General features: G+C 52.6%; 1 protein-coding gene across 16 annotated transcripts in view; it reads left to right on the top strand.

The window, feature by feature from the left end:
* Window positions 1-21,599, top strand: part of NEDD4L (NEDD4 like E3 ubiquitin protein ligase) — a 324,616-nt gene that overhangs the window by 152,168 nt on the left and 150,849 nt on the right. Inside the window, exon 1 of one of the 16 annotated variants that reach the window (XM_089305075.1) lies at window positions 7,681-7,938. The exons of the other annotated variants lie outside the window; for them this stretch is intronic. The gene's annotated coding sequence lies outside the window, so the exon portion shown is untranslated. Of the gene's footprint in view, window positions 1-7,680; window positions 7,939-21,599 lie in introns of those variants that run through there. 16 annotated transcript variants of the gene reach the window in all.

The raw sequence follows: 21,599 nt of genomic DNA, 5'->3' as shown, positions 1-21,599 counted from the left end.
ACGGAAGAGGGATCAGGGGTGGAGGGGGGAGAAAGGAGTGTGGGGAGTGAGGGTGAGGGACAGGCAGGAGCCAGGGCCGTGAGGATGTGGCAGTGTGTGCTCGGAGCACAGCAGAGCAGCGCGGAGGCCAGGGGGGAGGCTGCTGCCGTGCCCAGGAGAGGGGTGACGTCGGGATGGGGAGGCGGAGGTCCATCTTGGATGTGGAGTTCTTGGGACTTGCAGAGAACAGAGCAGAAGTGAAGACATTTCATCTTGCACAGGTGGCTGGCTGGTGGGCGCTGGGACAGAAAGGCCCTCTGGGGACCAGTGTGGGGGCAGAATCCAAGCTCCTGGTGGCTCTGAGGGGCCTCTCGGCTCCAGCCAGGAATGTGCATACAATAGTGGTAAATGAGAGGGACCTCTAAGAAGAGGCCAGGGCTCAGGAGGCCTTGCAGGGTATGAGTACAGGCGAGCAGTTTCTTCCAAGTGGAAATGTGTTCAGGATCCTGGGTAATTACCCTGAAAAAAAGCAAGCACTAGAAACAACCATTTCATAAATGTAAGTATTTTGCAGATGCAAATCTTTGTAGATTTCAAGCCTGAGTCTCAGATTTACCATCTACGGTTTAGTCACTTCATTGAACAGGGTTTTGTATTTTATTTTAAGATTTACTTATTTATTTGAAAGGCAAAGTTAGAGAGAGGGATCTTCATCTGCTGGTTCCCTCTCCAAACGGCCTCAATAGCCAGGGCTGGCCCAGACCGAAGCCAGAAGCCGGGAACTTCATCCAGGTCTTGGACGTGTTGCAGGGGCCCGAGCACTTGGGCCATCTTTTCGCTGCTTTCCCTTGCGCATTAACAGGGAGCAGGATTGAAAGTGTAGCAGCCGGGACTCTGGTACACACTCTGCCTGCTGAGCCACAAGGCTGGCCCTGAACAGGTGTTTTCCATCCACTTCCTGTCACCCTTGTCATCCTCCCTAAGAAATGAGCTTTGCTGAGCCCAAGTCCTCATTCAGTGCAGTCTCTCGCGCTGCGAGCAGAGGAGGAACAAGACAGCGCGTCTCCCGAGTGACGCGTGCGCGTTATGCAGACCCTTCCCCCTTCTCGATACAAGTTTTCTCTGCAGGTGCACTGATCAAGTCCCTGGGGACGTGACGGATTAGCCTTCAGAGCGTGTCTCACTCACGCTGTCCTGCTCAGTGAAGCATTGCGAGAGAAGCTCACCCAGCTTGGGAGGATTTGTCCCCAGACCTTGTGAGAAAACCCAGCCTCCGTGTTCTGACCACCCCGTCTTGCCTGTGTTATGTAAAAATCTTTGCCTGTGTCGGTTCATCCCCGTGTCATTACTCAATGTATTCCTCCCCCGCCAAGTGTCCTACTTCCTCTTCACTGTAGCTGGTTTTGAACAGAACAGAGAAACTTAATGTCCCCCACCCCAGCTTTTGGTTTCTGTTCCTTGGGTTACTCAGTCATTTTAAATAAGCAGTGGCAGATTCATAACAAATTTTCAATTTTTTTCTGAGTATAACAGGTTTAGACTTTGGACAGATAAAATATAAAGCATCCATCTACCATCCATCTGAACAGCCAGGGAGATGGAATTGGTTAACGTTTTTTTATTTCCTTCCGGTTCTTTGGCTCTGTTTATGTGTATGAAAATAGTTTATGAATTTGAAACAGTACTGCCATATCACTTCACCTGCTTTTAAACAAATTTTTATAATACGTACTTATGGTAATGTGTAGTATTTTAAAACTTGATTTAAATTTTTTTTTTTTTAATTTTCATTTATTTGAAAGGAAGAGGGGCACACAGATGGAGACAGAGATTCTGTTTACTGATTCACTCCCCAGATGCTCACAACTGTCAAGCCTGGGCCAGGCGCACCCAGGAGGAGGACATGCAGTCCAGGTCTCCCCTGTGGGTGGCAGGAGCCCAACCACCTGGGCTCTCACCTGCTGCCTCCTGGGTTTTGCATTTGCAGGGAGCTGTGCTCAGGTTAGGAGCCCACACTCAAACCCAGGCGCTGTGATATCAAACATGGGTTTTTTTCTTTTTTAATTTGAAAGGCAGTGTGACAGAGTGGGGCAGAGGTCTTCTATTCGCTGGTGCTGTCTAATGTCCACAACAGCTAGGTCTGGATCAGCCCAAAGCTAGGAGCTGGGACCTCCATCTGGGCTCCTATGTGGGTGGCAACAACCCCAGTACCTGGGTCAGCACCTGCCGCCTCCCAGGGTGAGCACTGGCAGGAAGCTGGATCAGAAGCAGAGGCGAATTCTATCCCAGGCACTTCCACAACCGTGGCTGACAGCTGTGTCACAGTGCCTGCCTCTAAAACATGATTTTCTTTTTAAAGATTTATTTGTTTATTTGAAAGGCAGAAGTAGAAAGTAGAGAGTAGAGAGTAGAGAGAGAGAGAGAGAGAGAGAAATCTTCCATCCTCTGGTTCACTCCCCAAATGGTTGCAAAAGTGGGGCTGCACTGGGCTGAAGCCAGGATCCAGGAACTTCTTCCAGGTCTCCTACATGGGTGCAGGGGCCCAGGAACTTGGGCCATCCTCTGCTGCTTTCCCAGGTGCATTAGCAGGGAGCTGGATCAGAAGTGGAGCAGCTGGGACTTGAACCGGTGCCCATATGGGATGCTGGCACTGCAGGCAGAGACTTAACCTTCAATGCCACAGCGCCAGCCCCTAAAACATGAATTTTGAAGGCTACAGAGTATAGGTTAAGTCCATAGTAGCTTTTGAGGAAAACAAACAAACCAAACCAAAACAAAACCTCAAGATGATCTCACTAATTTACAGATCCTTTTAAGATTAAAAACTTACTAAGAAAATAATGAGCAGAGCCTTCTTTTGGAGTCTACTGTGAAATTCAGATTTTCTGTCCTTAGTATGATCTTCTTTTGAGTACAATCGGTTTTCACACTTTGCTTACTTGTTTTGGATATGGGTTCCTAGAACTTGGCTACCTCTCTGTGCAGCTTCCTCTGCTTGACACTGGAGTGTACTGAGCCCATGTGACCCCTTGTGGTGGACCCCAACAGCCCACCCTAACGCCCCGCCGGTCTCCTCCATCGCAGTACCCAGGGACACTTGCAGTAATATGTCAGATGTGCTGAGAGCCATTCAGAGATCTTCAGTCAGAGAATTAAAGGAATGCCATGACTTTGTGACATGACCTTGAAGTTGGCATTTAGGAAGCCGGAGTCCTGGGGGTAGGCCTGGCCGGACCCTCCCAGGGCCCCCTCGCCCGTCTCCTCCCCCACCCCCAGCCGGGGCGGGGCTGCTGCCCCCTCCCCACTCCCTTTGCTAACTGCAGTGCACCTCTGCTTCCCGTGCTTCCAAGCCAGGGGCTCCTTCCCCAGCAGACGCCCCCTTGGTCTTGATGAGACCTGACCCTGAGCTTCCCAGGCTCCCTGCTCTAAGACCCTGTTCACATTTCCCTGTGATCTTGTTTTTACCTCAGACATGGGGATTAAGAGTCACTGTGAAAATGTGGACATGATGGGGCCGGCACTGTGGCACAGTAGGTTAATTCTCCGCCTGCGGTGCTGGCATCCCATATGGGCGCTGGTTCAAGTTCCAGCTGCTCCTCTTCCAGTCCAGCCTCTGATGTGGCCTGGGAAAGCAGTAGAAGGTGGCGCAAGTGCCTGGGCCCCTGCACCCACGTGGGGGACCAGGAAGAAGCTCCTAGCTCCTGGCTTTGGATCGGCGCAGCTCTGGCTGTTGCGGCCATTTGGGGAGTGAACTAATGGACCGAAGACCTTTCTCTCTGTCTCTCCCTCTCACTGTCTGTAACTCTACCTCTCAAATAAATCTTTTAAAAAAAGAAAATGTGTTCACGTAGGCACCTACATTTGCCCTTTAAATACTGGGGGGTCACGCACAGTTTTATAGCTCACGCTTCTTTACTTCACGTTCTGTTGTGCTTTCCAGGTTGTAAGGTGTTCCTGGAGGATTGTAATCCGTCTTCCCTGTGCGCGAACGTCCTTTACCGTCCTGTGGTTTTGCCTGGTCCGGGGTGCGTGACTTGTTGTGCTTACTTTCCTGGGACAGCTTGGAATTAAGAAGTTGAAGGGGATGAGCGTCTTGAACCCGTGCTTTGTACTGTAGTCTCTCTGTCTGCCTCCCCTCGACGCGCCCTCCTGTGGCTTCAGTCTGTCCCTTGGACTCCCAGCAAGCTGCCTGGTTTCTCTCCCTTGCTCTGGATTTCCCTGCGCCACTACCAACCACAGTGACCTTGGAAACCGCAGCACATGCGTGACGTCCTTGTGCACACACACCGTCGTGGCCCCTGATCTCATGTGGACGCCCAGGTCGTCCGACTGCGGGGGCCATGCTCTCCTTCCCCGGAGCCTGATTGACATCTGTTGCCTGAGCCCAGCTCTGCTCCCTTTTGCACGCTGATTCTTCCTTGCAGACGTGGTGTGTCTGACACTGCTGTAACCCCTTTACTCCCAGCCTCTGGATTTTTCTTCCACATCTTTGGGGAAAACAGCACAGCACCCAGCAGCAGCCCTCAGCTGGAGACGCCGTGAGTCTCCCGTCCCTGAACCTGTGCCTGGCCTGTCCGCAGCGTGTTTCTCCTTCCTCCTGCAGTTTGCTCACAAGCTGCCATCCCCTCTCCTCCACGGCCTCCGGCTCCTTTTGTGTCTGCACTGTGTCCTGTCCCACAGAACCAGCGGCTCTCAGCTGGGCACAGTTTGGCCTCCCATGGCCGCTTGGCCGCTTCTGGAGAGGCTTTCAGCTGTCAGAGCTGCTCAGCAGTGGACAGACGCCCGGGGTGCTGACAGTCACCCTGCAGTGCCCAGCATGGACCCCTGAGGTGCACCCAGGGTTAGTTACCCAGTCCCAGATGTTAGCGGTGCCTTGGTTGAGACTGAGCCTCAGGCCCTGGGGGCTGGGGGAGCTCCATCAGTTGTCTGGTCTGCATCCCTGTCTGTTTACACCGTGTTCTGAGCAGGGGGATCCGAGAGTGATCTGGACGGTGACAGGCTGTCCTCAGTGGGGTGGTAGGGACGGGGTGGCACCGTCAGATTGGTACTAGGTGTTGGGGTGGAGTCTACCCTGGCATCTGTTTATAGATGGTGTGCTGCCTTGGGTAGGCCCGCTTTGCTTATTCCCAGAAGAGGCCTAGACTAGAACTTGGGACATTCCCTCCACGGTTGACGTCTGTAGTCTCGTCCTGAACCTGTCACTGCTGAGTCGCAGTCAGACTTCCGTGTGGACTTGGCAGAAGCTAACTTCACTGTGTTAGGCAGGATGATGTAGATGACAGGAAGTGATAAAAACCCCTGGTTACGTAAGTTCGTCTCACTTGGAGGTGGCAGTGTGGGAGCTGGAAAGGTCAAGGGTAGCCTTTTCTCTTTTTCTTGCAGAATGAAGTTTCTCTGGATTTTTCAAGGCAGAGTCCTGCTATATGTGATTATGGGAGTACTGATGCTAATCAGAAATCTGAATTGTCTTCCGCTTGAATGAGACAGTCATTTAATTAGTGTATCCGTCACCTGGGGCAGCCATAATCAAGTGCCACAGGCCAGGTGGCTTCAATGCCACGGATTCTCTTCCTCATGGTTATGGGGGTCTGGAGACTGCGGTGAGGGGGTCTGCAGGTGTGGTTCCATCTGAGGCCTCTCCCGCTCCCTTGGTGCCCATCTGTGTTGTTCTCGCCTATCCTTAAGGGCTCAGTTCCACTGGATTGGGAACCACCAGTAAGCACTTCTTTTTAATTTAATCACCTCTTCACAGAGAGCACCTGTGGATCTAAACTACACACGATTTTCGGGAGAATGCACTTCAGCCCGTCGCAGGTGACATCTGATGGGGCTGGCACATTGTTAATGAACTTATTCTTGTAGCATATTGTTTTTTTTTTTTTTTTTTTGAACGGTAAAGTTACAAAGAGACTGATCTTCCATCAGCTGGTTCACTCCCCGAATGGCCACAGCCACCACAGCTAAGACTGGTTGGGACTAAGGGTGAGGTCGTAGCCAGAAGCCTGGAACTCCCTCTGGGTCTCCCACATGGGTGGCAGGGGCCCAAGCGTTTGGGCCATCTGCTGCTGCTCTCCCACAGGGAGCTGGATCGGAAGTGGAGCCTCCGAGACAGGAACCAGCACCTGTATGGGATGCTGGTGTCACAGGCTGTGGCTTAACCTGCGCTGGCCCTGTTACTATTTTAACCTTCCATCCAACATGTGAATCTGACGCGTTGCAGCTTAATTTTATGATTCTAGATAGAATCAAAGAAAGTGGAGTTCTTGCTCCTCGGTTTCTGCTGCTGAACCCTGGTGTGTCTTCACCTGCTGAAGGAAAGCAAACAGCATCTCCCTCCTGTGGCTTGGACACCGAGGTTGGTTGACAGCCCAGCCTTTCTGGGGGGGTGCAGGTGCCCACCTCCTCCCCTGAGCCTTCAGCGATGCTCCCAGACACGTGGCATCCCCCCCCCCCAATCTGTTTGTCTTTTCACCCCCTCTGGGAATTCCAGCATTTGACACTTACAGGAACTGGAAGGCCTGCTCGAGGGGATTTCTCAGCGGTCACACACAGGAATGCTTCCTGAGCGAGCTGAGCTGAGCACGCCACCAAGTTCCAATCACAGTAGAAAGTTAGCGTTTTGCTGCGACTGGGGACACTTCCCGCTTCAGCCTCATCTGCTGGGGTGGGGGTGGGGCGATGCGAGGGTTGAACAGCAGGTGTGACTGCTTCAAGCCAGGGCAAAGAGGAGTAGCAGAAGGGCAGAGACAGGGCACTCTGACTTGCCCGGGGAGATCAGGAACGGCAGCCGGGCTGCCAGCCCGCACCCTTCCAGTAAGGACGCAGTGCCAGGGCGGTGCTCCATGTCCTCTCCCGGTACCCTTGATCCACGCCCCAAGGTCACACAGCTGGGAACCTGAAGCCTGGAGCTGCACACTAGTAGTATGGAGTTCCAAGGGGGAGTCTGTCTCTCCCAGGACACAAGTCCTCCCCTACTAATTCTGTTTTGTGTAGTTATTCTTGTTCTGCCTCGCACCCCACCCCACCCACCCCGCTGCAAGACTTTCAGTTCTTCCAAAGCCAGGAAGTAGTGACCTGCAGCCCGCCTGGTGGTGGGGCCTCCTGTGCGGGTAGAAGCTGAGTTGGCTGTGAAGGGTGTAACACAGACCTCTACTGCCTGTTTGCCTCTGCAGATGGAGGCAGCGTGTTTGTTTATTTGAAAGGCTTTATTTGAAATGGCTGCAATGACAGGGCCAGGGCCAGGCCAGAGCCAGGAGCCAGGAGCTCCATCCAGGTGACAGGGGCCCAAGCGCTTGGTCTGTCATCCAGTGCATTCCCAGGCCTGTTAGCAGGGAGCTGGATCAGAAGCAGAGCTGCCAGGACTCAAACTTGAGCTCATATGGGATGCTGGTGCTGCAGGTGGTAGCTTAACCCGCTATGCCACAATGCCAGCCCTGGGTACAGCTTTAACTAAGCGAAACAGCCCAGCCAGACTGCCAGACTTAACAGTTGTTCCCAGAGCCACGTGACCTGTGGTTGGTGCCCATCTGTGTGATAAGCCCTGGGTGTGTCTTCCCACCCCTGCAGGATTGTCCTTTGCAGAATGAGCGCAGGTAACAACGTTATGGCACCGCGTGATGATTTAAGCTGATTGCTGAGCTGGGCGGGGTTACTTAATCCTTACGATGGGGGTGGAGCTTGACCCAACTCCCTTTTTCCACCAACAAGCAATTCTTCCTAGCTGTCATTGAAGTGAATCATCAGTATAAGTAGCAAGCTCGCTGCATTCCTGCTCAGTTGTGTTCAAACTTGCTGGTGCTCCCCGTGGATCAGGAGAGGTGCGGGCGGACGTCGCTCTAAAGCCAGGGAGGGAGAAGACAGGGCAGGGAGCCCAAGGGTCTCGGAGCTAGAATCCCGGCAGCACTGGGACTCTTCCACGGGGCGGATGCCTGGTTTCTCGTGAGCCTGGAGGGAGATCAGGTAAGAACGGGACGCCATGGTGTGTGTACACGATGGACCTTGGACCAACGGCTGTGGGCGCAGGATCAGACCGTGGCGTCGGGCTGTTTTCATTTAAGGGGCATTGTCCCAGCTCACACTGAGGCTCTCTGCCGTAAATGCTGTCTGGGGCTCAGGGTTAGCTTGAGTCCTGTACAGAGAGTGGGGTAGACAAAGGCAGAATCTGCTCATGTCTGGTCCTCGCTTCTCCCGTGTGCCTGCGGTGTTTAGAACTGTGTACAGTGTGCGTCCACCAAATGACAGCAGAGTGGCCCCTTCTGTTTCGTTTTTGAAAGTAGTGGAAAATGTCAGCCACTCGGTTCTGTGCATGTTACTTGCTGGTTCTGACAGCACTGGTTTGAGAGGAAAGGGTTGTGTTTTTCTCCCTGTTCTGTTTTGGGTCTCCGTTCTCTCCGAGTGCTGCCCTGGAGGAGGGGGTGCACCAGCCGTGCTGGCTTCCAGTGAAATACTTCTTAGGGCATGACGTGGTTTGCATAGAGGACGACTTATGCTTCAGACTTGAGTTTGGGGTTGATACTGCTAGAAGTCTTCTGCTCGGTGTTGGACTAACGTGATTTATGCTAAATGTGTTTATGATATTTTTGTTGTTAAGAGAACAAAAATCAAAGCCTAGCATGTATTCGGCTGAATTTTTCCTTTAGGTTTTGCTGTCATCCTCCCAGCCTTACAACTCATGCAAATCCTCTTTCTAATTAGCACGTGATCTGTGTTTCTTCCATGTCTCATTGGAGGGTGAGTCACAGACTGTTAGTTAACTCCTTGATGTACCTGTGTGTCGCTGAAGTCTGAAATACATCTGATTGGGAGCCACACCTTTGCAGTAACAAGCCAGGTTACTTTCAACAAAGCATTCCTAATATTAATTCTAGAACAGGAACAGTGTGAAAGAGGCAGGCCTACAGTTAAGTCTAGATAATTTTGTGACAAAATGCTTTACTGCACCTGTTTGGGTTAGATTCTGCCACCTAGACAACTATATTAATATTAAGAGGGAGTTTAAAGTACTTTTTAAAAAATGGCTGTGAGGAGGACAAGGTGAGCTTTAAATCCGCAGGAATCTGAACAGGATGACAGTGGAATCAAGATGCCGGGACCAAGAAATCCTTCTTATGTAATTAGGCGAGGATGGAAACGCTCACCCGTGACAGATGCCGTGTCGCGCCAAAGATTTGCACTGCTGCTGTTCTCAGGAAAATTTGGTTTAATTTTAAGAAGATGGCTTGGGGGCTGTGTATTGCATATAAATTTTATTTTTTTTAAAGATTTAGTTTATTTATTTGAAAGGTAAAGTTAGAGACACAGAGAGATCTTCCCTCTGCTGGTTCACTCCCAAAATGGCCGTGACACTGGGGCTCAGTCAGGGCCAAGGCCAAGATCCAGGAGCTCCATTCAGGTCTCCCACGTGTATGGTGGGCCCCAAGCAATTGGACTGCCTTCTGCTGCTTTCCCAGGTGCATTGGTAGGGAGTTGGATCAGAAGCAGAGCAGCTGGGACTCGAACCGGTGCCACTAGGGGATGCCAGCATCCCAGGCAGTGGTTTTACCCGCTACACTGGCCCCTAAAGGTTAATATTTCGAATAGCTGATTCAGGATATTGTCTTGCCATCGTAGAATATGACAAAAAGGTACACCATGAAGTCAGGAGTGGAATTACGTGGATTTCTCTACTTGGACGTGAACATTGTCTTCCTGGTGTGGCTTTAGTGGGGGCCGTGGCGAGCCCTGCGCCCTGTCGGGTAATGCTGGTTGCGGTGGAATGGGCGGGTGGCTTGGGTTGTTGACACTTCTTTCCTTTCGAGGCTTAGCTCCTTAGTGTGCGCTGCATAGGGCTTGTCCACATTGGTTCTCAGGTGAGGCCACGTGCGGCCGTCTTCCTCTCCTGGGGGTTGCCTTAATGGCGACACACTGGACTGGTCAGTACAGGGCCTCCCTCGTGCAGGTGAGCTTGGAGCGAGCCTGTAGTCCGGCTTTCTGAGCTCATTCACCTGCAGGGTGATGGCAGAGGCACGTGTCCCTCGGTTGTTTTCAGAAGCTCTCTGGACCACGTCCCCAGTGGCTCAGAATTCCAGAGGGCACTTGGCATTCCCTCACCCACGGTAAATATTTGTGCTTCCTCTTCACCTGGCCGGGGTTCTCAGCACCCAGGAGCACAGGTGGGCAGTGGGCTGTGTGGGCAGCTCCAGGTGGCATTCCACCACCAGGCGGGACGTGTGGGTCCAGACTGAAGGTGACCGCCAGCTCGCCTCCTGGAATCTGACTCTGCTGAGAGGCCGTGGTCTAGATCTTACAGGTCCTGCCGCCTGCCAGATCAGCCAGAGCAGTCACGGCTCCTTGTCAGCGACCCGTGAGCTGTCCCGGCCGCCGGGGCATGAGCCAGCTGTTGATTCATCCCGGAGGAGTTAACTGGGAGAAAGGTCAAAGGTCCAGGCCTGGTTGACATCATCCCTGGAAAGAAGGGCTTGGCTTTCCTCTCCTGGAGAGCGGAAGAGCCCGGTAGACGTTCCTGGGTGTGCGGTCGCCCCCAGAGGCAGTTGACAGGGGGCCTCAGCCCAGGTGGAGACACAGGTGGGACCAAGTCAGGGGAGTGAGTGGGGCTCCGTGGAGACAAGTCAGAGAGCACACAGTCGGTGATGTCAGCTGCCTCGCTCGCTGCTCTATTGCTCATGTGGCCCGTGGCAGGCAAGAGGGTCACATGCCATTAGAAACAGCCTGGGCTGACCAAGGCCTGTGATGAGAGCCCGTCACCCGCGGGAGGGCTTTTGTGGCCGGGGATCCCTGGGCAGAGGCTGGGCGGCCTGGGGGTGTGACCTGTGGGAACCCTTGTCAGTGCAGGGGTGTGAACATTTCAGTTCCATTAACAGGGCCCTGCAGTCTCCTTTGGCCGAGATGTACCAGGCTCACTATACACAGACAGACTTGGGACTGGAAGGAGGTCTGCTGCTTCATTCACAGCGATGGTGTGCTTGGTATTTTTTAAAAAATCGATTAATTTATTTAAAAGTCAGAGTTACCCAGAGAAGGAGAGGCAGAGCATTCTTCCATTGGCTGGCTCACTCCCGAGATGGCCGCAACCGCCAGAGCTGTGCCGATCCAAGGCCAGGATCCAGGAGCTTCTTCTGGGTCTCCCATGTGGGTGCAGGGACCCAAGCACCTGGGCCATCTTCCACTGCTTTCTCAGGCCATAGCAGAGAGCTGGATTGGAAGTGGAGCAGCTGGGACTTGAGCTGGCGCCCATATGGGATGCCAGCACTGCAGGCGGCAGCTTTACCTGCTCTGCCACAGCACCAGCCCCTTGCTTGGCATTTTGATATATTCTTTTCTGTCTTACCTGATTCTGTTGGGGTTGTTAGGGGCACAGCTGGGTCTGAGGTTGATCCGCAAGTGGTTTTTCCACTGTGGTTTAAATGTTTGTGTGCTGTCCTGTCTGGGGTTGCATTTGTGCAACTGTGATAGTTCATTGAAAAAACTGTGTTAAGTCACTTGCCTTATTCATCTCTGGAAAATAGTTTGTATTCTCACTATTTTTTTTTTCAAGATTTATTTATTTACTAGAGAGGTAGAGTTATGGACAGAACGAGGGAGAGACAGAAAAGTCTTCCATCTTTTGGTTCACTCCACAAATGGCCACAGCGGTGGGAGCTGAGGCAGTTCAAAGCCAGGAGCTTCCTCCAAGTCGCCCACACAGGTGCAGGGGCCCAAACACTTGGGCTGTCTTCTGCTGCTTTCCCAGGACATAAGCAGAGAGGCGGATCGGAAGAGCAGCAGCTGGAACATGAACCAGCGCCCATATGGGATGCTGGCGCCGCAGGCAGAGACCTAGCCCGCTATCCCACAGCACCTGCCCCCTCACTGCTCTTTTAATCACAGTAAATATCTGGTGACTGTCTCTTGTGCTGGACACTGAGGAGTGCTGCTTTTTCAGTCGACCTAATTTTTTTTAAGGATTTATTTATTTCTTTGAAAGGCAGAGTTATATATAGAGAGAGACAGAATCTTCCATCCACTGATTCGTATCCCAAATGGTCTCAACAGCCAGGGCTGGGACAGGTCGAAGCCAGGAGCTTCTTCTGGGTCTCCTACATCGGTGCAGGGGCCCAAATACTTGGGCCATCTTCTGCTTTCCAGGGTGCATCAGTAGGGAGCTGGATCAGAAGTGGAGCAGCTGGGACTCTAACTGGCCCCCATAGGGGAGGCCAGCATCACAAGTGGTGGCTTCACCCGCTGTGCCACACCACAAACCTCTATACGTTTTTTTAAGTTTGATTTTTTTCTCCCTTCTCATTGTCATTTTCACTTGGTTTGTTTACTTTTTTAAAAATACATTAACAGTATTGAAGCATTTGATACTGATCAGGGACAAAGCTTAATTGATTTGCAGGATTAATGAGACTGGAAACGTAGCTCCTCTCATTTTGTTAGCTGGTTTAAGAAAACTTCTCTTTTTCTCATTCACACAGTCCAGGTCTCTCCAAGGGTGGCAGGAGCCCCATTCCTGGAGCCATCACAGCTGCCTGCCAGGGTCTGGCTTGGCAGGAAGCTGCAGTCGGGGGCTGGGATAAGAACCCAGGGACTACAAGGAGAGATGCTAGTGTTTCTCTGCCTGGCTGAGTGCCCGCTCTCCTAACAGACATTCTCAGTAAGAGTCTGGGGGCAAGCCCCGCACCCTCAGGGGAGTGCTTTTCCTGTGTGGGTACCAGGAAGAGAAGAGAGAGCATTCACAGCACCCAGAAGGATGGTGAGAGCCGAGAGGTGTGCATGTCAGAAGGGTGGGGCGAGGGCTGGGAAGACAGAAGACACACAGCAGGGCGCTGTCACCCGCAGGGAGCGGCCGGCCAGCAGCCCCAGTCTCCCGAGCTGTCCGCAGCCACCTGCGGTCGTTCTAATCCTGGGCCTTACCCGCGTCACCGTGAGGTCACCTTGTCGTTGTGCTTATGCACACATCTACTTTGGCTTCGCTTCCTTTTTTAGAGAAGCGGAAGAGCGCACGTGGGCAGAGAACAAAGCAGAAAATAATTCGCAAGCTCCCACAGCATTGTAGATCTTGAGGCAGAACAAAGAGCAGAGATACAGCTCCCCTCATCCCAGGTGCTGGAGGACTGTCTCCTCCAGGCAGGGTTGGAAGCCCGGGACATCCACAGGGCTGAGAAAGCCTCGCACTGAGGGAGGCTCCCTGCCCTCTGGGAAGTGCCAGTTTACATGGAGAAGCCGGGGGCTGACCTCGCAGCTTTCCCACTGACAGCCCCAGGACCCTGCCTCTCCCAGTTCCGTCATTTGCCGGACAGAGTTGTATATGCATAAATGAGCCCCGGAACCAGAGCGCTCATTTTCTGCCCAGCCTCCAGCCTCGATTTGTTATGAACCAACCTGGCATGTTTGTTACTGTTCCGCAGCTGTGGGACAAGTACTGACGGGGAGGGGCAGCCCACGCAGGAGATACTCCATCACCTCCTGGGCTTCTCACTGCAGTGTCCCTGAGAATAAAGCGTGGCTTCTGTTTTGCGTGAGACCAAGGGCATGAGTTCCTGTACCGTGCTCAAGGGACAGGGGAAGCCCTTGGTACTTAGCGTGGCTTGAATCGAGGCAGTACTGACAGTAATGGCCCTTGCGTGGTGCTGGCCGTGTGCTGGAGGAGAGGGCGTGGGGCGCCTCTGTCGCCCAGCTCGTGGCCACCTCGACGCCACTTGCTGAGTGAGGTTAGCTGACCGAGACCTCTGATTGCTTTGAGTTGTGTGTGGCAGAGCTAGAAAACAAACTTGGGTGTGTCTTCCTGCAGTGTGCATGCCCTCAATTATGTCGTAATGATGCCTTCCATCAAGGAAACCAGCGCAGGCATTAACGCTGTGAGGAGGGCGGCCCCTCTGCCACCCCAGGGAGCGATACCTTATCTCCCTGGAGTCACTGCTCAGAATCACAGGCTGCCCAGGATCAGAAAAGCTCCCAAGCAGCCCCTGCCAGCAGCCCGCAGTGTCTGCCCTGCTGGGTCAGCTGCTCCTCTCCTAAGCATGTTCCCCGCGGGCACTCTGTGCACTTGACCGGCGAGTTGTGTGCTGTTGGCTCCTTGTGTGCCCTCGGTGCAGTGGAAGCTCCTCACAGGCTGGGCGTTCTGTCTCTGTGCCTCCCTGGTGTTTCGCAGGTGCCTGGAGCAGCGCCTGTCAGCAGCAGTGTGCGTGGACTGGCGGAGGGGAGCCTGGCAGAGCTCGGGGAGGCCTCCCCGGGGCGCTCTTCCTGCAGGTGCCTGCAAGGGCTCCCTGGCCCTGACTCCGGCCAGGGGAGGCTGTGGCTGCTTCGCTGGCCAGTGCGGGTGCTTGGAGGAGCGCTGTCTGCATGTGGCCTCGTCCACCTGCACGCCCTGGTGGCATGGAGGCGGCGGGGTGGTGCTGCTCACCACTTCAAGGTCAGAGTTTAATTGCCGGACTTTCTTACACGCTTTTTCAAAGGGCTGCGCTTTGGCCTGCTTGCGTCTGAGAGAGGGGAGAGAGAGAGAGAGAACAAACAAGAGCTGTCCGTGGGGGAATAGCTTCGTGGAGCTCCTTACAGCTGTTCACTGGCAGAGGGAACGTCTCACCCGCTGTGGCTTTCTCCTACCTAATTGGCCATTCTGGTTTTCAGCAGCCAGTGTGCTGCCGTGTTCCGCTGTGGTTTTACTTAGCCTTAATCCTTTATTAATTGCCTCTTGTTCAAACTCCCTAAGAGTGGCTTAGCCTTCACCTTCTTCAGCTTCAGCTCCACTGCTCTTGGATTTCTTTGTTTTAGTTGTGACGTCAGGAAAATAAACAAGAAATGGCGAATGCGGCTGTTGTGTTTGTGTCCTGGCGAGTGCCGCTTTAAGCGGTGCTCCACCTTAAAATCACAGAGATGGCTGCTGCCTCGTCAGCGACGTCTGTGTGGTTGACGACATAGGCCGTGATGTTTTCCTGCATCCCACCTCACACCCGTGCCCCTGAGACCCCCAGAACCATCGGACCTGCCGTGTGACTGGAATGTGGCACACCTGTGACCAAGACATGGCCCCGTTCGCCAGAAGCGAATAGTAGATCGATAGCAGAAATGGACACAGACACCAGCAGGTGCCAGATTTCTAGGCTTCTGCCAACGGCAGTGGGGCTGGGGGGCTGGGAAGGCTTTTCAGAGGTGGTCGAGCGTTTTTATTTCTTGAGATCGTGTGCAGGCCAGGTGGAGGCAGAGGGAGCAGCGTGGTATGCTCTGAGAACTGGAAGTCAGTCTCGCTCCATCTGGATGAAGGTCGAAGGCACGTGGCAGGCGGCACTGGAGGGGAGGCAGGGGTGGAGCAGGGTGGACTGTGCATGCCCTGGGATGGAGGGTGGGGGTGAGCCCAGCCAGGGAGGGAGAGTGAAAAGGGTGCCCATGAAGACTTGGGGAGCACCACGTGTGGCTGAGGGCTGGGCCAGTCTGAGTCCTGCAGCTCCTCCCCAAGGGAGCTGTGTTCAGGTTTGCTTTGGAGCCTTACTGTGTCCATCATCGGTATTGGCATCTCCCAGGAGCGGGTTGCAAATGTACATTCTGGAGTGGGAGTTTGGACCAGTGGTTAAGTCGCCTCTTGGGACACCCCCACACACATCATAGTGCTTGGTTCACGTCCCCTGCTTCTCTGTTTCCCATCCAGCTTCCTGCTCCGGCTCCCTTGGGAGGCAGCAGGGGACGGCTCAAGTACTTGAGTCCCTGACATCCACATGGGAGACCAGGTTGAGTTCCAAACCCTGGCTTAGCCTGTTCCAGCCCTGGCTGTTAGCGTTCAGGGAGTGAACAGCCGTTGGGAGATATCTCACTTGTTTTCTTTCTATCTCAACCTTTCAAATAAAATGAAAATAAAAAATTAGTTACTTTAACAATTAACATAATAAAATTATATATAACATAACATATAGCAAAATTTAAAAAACTGCATGTTCTTGGAGGTTAGCTTGTACCCAATCAGAATCTGCATTTTAACCAGATCCCAGGTGACAGATGCGCACGGACATCAGTCCAGTCCAGGGAATGCTTCTCTGGTTTTGTGATCTCTGTAGGACTTGGTTACTTTCTGGAGTTTCCTCGGCATGATGGACTCTAGCACATACAGTATGCAAATCTCGTCCTTGGTCCTCGGCTGCACTCCACAGTCCTGCCCGCGCCGACACCCTCCCAGGCAGCAGTTGGCAAGTGCCTGGTTAGTGCTCGGTGCTCACTTCTCAGGGGACGAGTTGCAAGCAGACCCATGGTGTAGCTCCCCTGTGTCAGTCCTGCCGAACGAGGAGGCCCACGTGCGCACTCTCGGTGCTTGTGGGAACCCAGCACTGCTGCACTCACCCAGGAGGTGGCGAGCTGCCATGTCCCACAGTAAGTCCACAAGTGGCACATGTTCCATGCAACTGTCACCGCTGTGTGATAGTCTGATTCCACGTCAGCTGCACAGAAGCCCGAGGTTCCGTGCAGTGAATGCTTTTCAGTCGTTGGCCTTTGCTAAGAGCTGGTCCAGAGTTCGTTGGAGGTGTGAACATTTGAATCGAGGTTGAAGCTTACGGATCTTTATTTTGAAAGGGAACCTTTTTAGGATTGGGGGGAAGAATCAGCATTAGATCACCTAAGTGACACTGAGAACCTCAAGTAGAACAAAAATGAATACTGGACACAGCAAGCCTGGAATCCAGCTTAGGAAGTGAACCCTGTTTCTGGTTCATCAGTAATCATTGTCATTCGCATTAAGGTTTCCGGAATTAACTACCTTATTATTTTCTCCCTATATAATCCTCACATGTTAATATTGCTTGTATCTTTTAGATTTGAGTATTTTTGTTTTTCCACACATGCGTATTCTGAAATGTTAAATGTTCATGCTGTTAGTTCATCATAGTGGCTCCTGGTTTTTGTTTTTGGTATCAGGAATATTATTGCTGAAATGAGGTTCACCTTGAAATTTTGGGGAGGGGACATTTTGTTGCTTTGAGTCTGAGCTTATAACCTGTGACACTCGGGGACATTTCCCACATTGAAGAAAAGGAGGTTCAAGAAGCCAGAATGTGTGTGAAATTAGAGTCTGCACCTGGCTGTCCATCAGCAAGTGTGAGAATTCCTCATTCTGGCAACTTAGCCAAGACAATATTTCGAAATGCAGAACCCTGGGAAGAAGTGAACCTGTTGAGATGATCAGTAGGAAGTCAAGCAACCAAGAAATACTTACTGAGGGCCAGGTGTGTGGGTTCCTTGGCTAGGATAGAGAGGTGGCTGTGAGTGATTTGCGTCTCTTTATGAGAAGTAGCACCTGATTCAGTGGAAGGGAGTGGCTGAGGGAATAGTTACAGGAATGCAGAGAGCAGAGAATCAGGTGAGGGGGGGTTTGTTCTGCCAAGAGGATGAGGAATGGGAGAGAACAGGAAGGCATGTGTGCCAGTGAGGAAGGTGATGCCAGGCCAAGCCGGGCTGCAAGCACTGAGCACAGCAGGTTGATGGATGGGGAGCCCCAGATGTGGCAGGGTGACAGGTGTTCTCCACTGGGTTCTCCACTTACTGCCCGATAGAAATCCCAAAGCTAGGGCAGAAGTAGAAGGACCGTGCCGTCTGCTTTTCCAGTGTCATGGAGGTCGGAGCCCTACAGCTCTTGCAGGAGAGGTGCATTCTGGTCCGTGTGAAAACCCTCCGTCTGACCTGTGTGCCTTCACGGAGTGGTGTTGTAACAGCCTCTTCTTCAGCTCACAGAGACAGGGAGAAACATGTAGGAGAGGAGAGAGTAAGTGTGGAAAGCGGAAGTAAAAGATAAGTTTATCTTGGTGCAAAACTGTTTTGAAATCCATGCATAGTTTTTTCAGAGTGTACATTTTTCATGAACTTTTTGAAGTCCCCTCATATGCGTGGATTTCAAAGCATTTTTGCACCAAAACACACACTTCATTCAAATAACTACCATGAAAACCAAGAGTGTAAAATATCTCGTTGCTAAGTTTAACCTCAGTGGTAGATTATATGTTGAGTAGCTGGGTTAAATGAAACATACTACTAAAAGGTTAAAAATTGCACCAAAATGAACTTTGTCATTTAATTCCATTTTCCACGAGCTTTTCTTGAAGCAGCCTCAGTTAGCTATAAAACAAAGTGATCTTGGCCAGTGCCGTGGCTCACTAGGCTAATCCTCCACCTAGCGCCGCCAGCACACTGGGTTCTAGTCCCGGTCGTGTCGCTGGATTCTGTCCCGGTTGCGCCTCTTCCAGGCCAGCTCTCTGCTGTGGCCAGGGAGTGCAGTGGAGGATGGCCCAAGTGCTTGGGTCCTGCACCCCATGGGAGACCAGGAGAAGCACCTGGCTCCTGCCTTCGGATCAGTGCGGTGCTCCGGCCTCAGCGCGCCAGCCGTGGCGGCCATTGGAGGGTGAACCAACGGCAAAGGAAGACCTTTCTCTCTGTCTCTCTCTCTCACTATCCACTCTGCCTGTCAAAAAAAAAAAAAAAAGTGATCTCGTGGTATACCTTTGTAATGCTCATGCATGCTTCTGGTAGTGGGATGGGGGTGGGGTGGCCTGTGCAGCAGCCAGCCTGTTCGTGACCCCGAAGCCCGCCCAGGGCTCCTTGGCAGGCCCCTCAGCACCCAGGCTCACCTGACATGGGACTTTAAGGAAGGGCTTTAAAAAATTTCAGATTCCTTCCAGATTGAACCAGGCTGAAACCACTGATGCCAAGTGGAAATCCAGTTTTGATGAGTCACACGGGTAAAAAGCCCCGTGGTGCAAAACTAGCCTTGGGGACCTGTCATTCATGGGGGGGGGGGGGGGGCAAGGCAACCAAGATTCGTTTTTAAACAGAGAGAAAGAGATCTTCTATCAGCTGATTTACTCCTCAAAGGGCTGCAACAGCCAGGACTGGGGCAGGCTAAAGCCAAGAGCCAGGAATTCCATCCAGGCCTCCCACGTGGGTGCCAGGGACCCAAGCACGTGGGCCATCTTCTGCTGCCTTGCCAGGCGTATCAGTGGGGAGCTGGATTGGAACCAGCACTCTGATATTGGATGCAGGGGTTTGCTTCTCCCCACCCCAGCTCCTCCACCTCCCCACTCCCCTCAACCTCTACCACAATTTGGGCCCTCAACTGTGATTTGTAATGTTGATGAGAGCCTCATTTTTCCCCATAATGTCCTTTCTTCTTCATAATATGTGAGCCCAGGGGTGCCAGTTGTGAATTCCTGCCGTATGTTTATGTGCACAACACCCTGGGACTCTTCCCTCCAGCCTTGGAGGTGGGGCATTCTAACCCAGCAGCCTCCATTCTGTTGGTGGCTTAATCTTCCTGCGATAATACAAGGACACTTCCAAAAATTCAAGCAGGGGCCGAAGCTGTGGCACAGCAGGTTAAGCCGCTACCTGCAGTGCTGGCATCCCTTATGGGCACTGGTTCGAGTCCTGGCTGTTGCACTTCCAATCCAGCTCCCTGCTAATGCACCTGGGAAAGCAGTGGAAGATGCCTCAAGTGCTTGGGCCCCTGCACCCATGTAGGAGACTCAGACGAAGCTCCTGGCTTTGACCTGGCCCTGCCCTGGCCTTAGTGGCCATTTGGGGAGTGAATCAACAGATAGAAGTTCTTTCTCTCCCTCTGCTTCCCCCTCTCTCTGTAATTCTGCCTGTCAAATAAATAACCTTTTAAAAAAATTCATGGAAAAGTGTAATCAAGGGCCAGGCGTTTGTTGGGGGACCACTAGGGTCCACTTGGCGGCCCCACATCAGAATGCCTGGGTTTGAGTCACAGCTGCATTTCCGTGTTTCAGCTTGCTGCTGTTGTGTGCCCTGGAAGGCAGCGGTGTTAGCTCAAATGCTTGGGTCACTGCCACCCATGTGGGAGACTGGCGTTCCAGGCTCCCGGTTCTGGGACTGGCCAAGCCCCAGTTATTGCAGACATTTGGAGGGTGAACCAGCGGTGGGAGATTTCTTTCCTTCCTTCCTTCCTTCCTTCCTTCCTTCCTTCCTTCCTTCCTTCCTTCCTTCCTTCCTTCCTTCTCTCTCTCTCTCTCTCTCTCTCTCATAAAAACAAAGTTTTTTTTTTTTTTAAAGAATGAAATTTGTTCATAACGTGCCTTTTCCATGGTCTTTCTGAAGGCGCCTCCTACAGAGAAATGTGACTGTTGTCTCTTTAAATCCCGGGTGGGGAAGGCTTGGTGTGGGTGGCACTGTGCAGCAAGCAGAGTCAGGGAGCAGTCGGTGTCTGAGGATTTACTGGCAGGCTGCAAGTTATTTTTCAGAAAGTTAAGGGGATACTGTTGTCCTGGGTGTTCCGGGGCTGACCTGTGGATTGGTAGGAGGCTGAGTGAATGTGGTAGGCAGGTTGGCATGAGGGCTACACAGGTTTTAAGTGTTCCTTTGAACTCACTGCGGGTCCGCAGTCCCTTATCTGCAGTTTGAAAAGCCAGAAAGCCCTGGAAACTGTAATCGTCTGTCTGGGGTTGTAGCGAAACCTGTCGGGAACGGACTGGAGAGTGCTTCCGGCCTCTGCGGCACCTGCTTTCACTCTGCCTGTGCATCACTGCACAACGTGAGCATCTGGTCAGGATGCTGGGGGTCCTGGCCCACTGGACGGAGCCTGTTAGCGGGGTTATGTAATAGCAGAATACTCGCTGAGTCATCTTTCTGCAATGAGGGGAAAGCATGTAGCACCTTTGGCCCTGAGGGTATCTGATATCTGATAAAGGCGGGCTTCAGCCGGTGTTAGCTTCCCTGGGCACAGGCAGGTGGCTCCGGACAGAAGCCGATGGTCTGGTTGTCTGACAGTCCAGGAGGCCACAAGTGTGGCGTCCGAGCGTGAGCAGGGCCGTGCATGCCCGGGCTTCTGGGGAGAATTCCTCCCTGCTCTCCCAGCCTCTGGCGTTGCTTGGCTCGCACGTAGGGTCTTCACGAGGTTCATGGGAAAGGCGTAGCATGAAAACCTCTGCATGGATTTCGGGATTTCTTTGCACTCAAGTCATAGATGCATCACTACAGCTGCAGGGCTGTCTTCCCTTGAGGGTGTGTGCACGCGTGTGTGTTTCTGCATCAGATTTTCTCCTTTCCGTGCCCAGACAGATTAGATTAGAGGCCACCTAATGACCTTATTTTCGCTTGATTACTTCTTGGAAGACCCAGTTTTCCAAATAAGCCACATTCCGAAGTCCCGGGGTTAGGATTTCCCCATATCTTTCGGGTCAGCCCATGACGCAGGGAAGGATTGAAGACCAGCTGTTCTGTTCCTGTTTGTCAGGCCGGTGCCAAGTTCAGGACCATTGCCTGTTGGCTCTGGTGGTGCCTCTTGGAAGGTGTGTTTACTGACTGGGTGTCTCCCTCCCCACCCCAGCCCACACTGCCACACCTCCTGTTAGCTCCCTGGGAGGGAGCCTCCCTGCCTCCTAGATCTTACCTGTGAGAAGAAAGGCAGATGCTTAGGGTGAGAACTGAGCTGGGCGTGGGGTCAGTTCCTTGAGTTCCTCCAGTCCCTGTAGCTCTGTTGTCACTGCCCTTGCTGAAAGGTCTAGAATATTCCTAGGTATGTTGAAGGGTTGTACAAGGGGCTTAGGGTGGTGTTTGGCTTCTAGAAATACACAGGCGTGCAGCAGTTGCTGTGTACGTGTGTGGGAGTTGTTGATCACCGCATAGCCGTGAACCACTGAACTCTGCCATTG

This window comes from Oryctolagus cuniculus, chromosome 10, assembly GCF_051225735.1.
Source record: "Oryctolagus cuniculus isolate XC-2025 breed Fujian yellow rabbit chromosome 10, ASM5122573v1, whole genome shotgun sequence".
Lineage (NCBI taxonomy): Eukaryota > Metazoa > Chordata > Mammalia > Lagomorpha > Leporidae > Oryctolagus > Oryctolagus cuniculus.
This window is presented reverse-complemented; position numbering and strand designations above follow the sequence as displayed.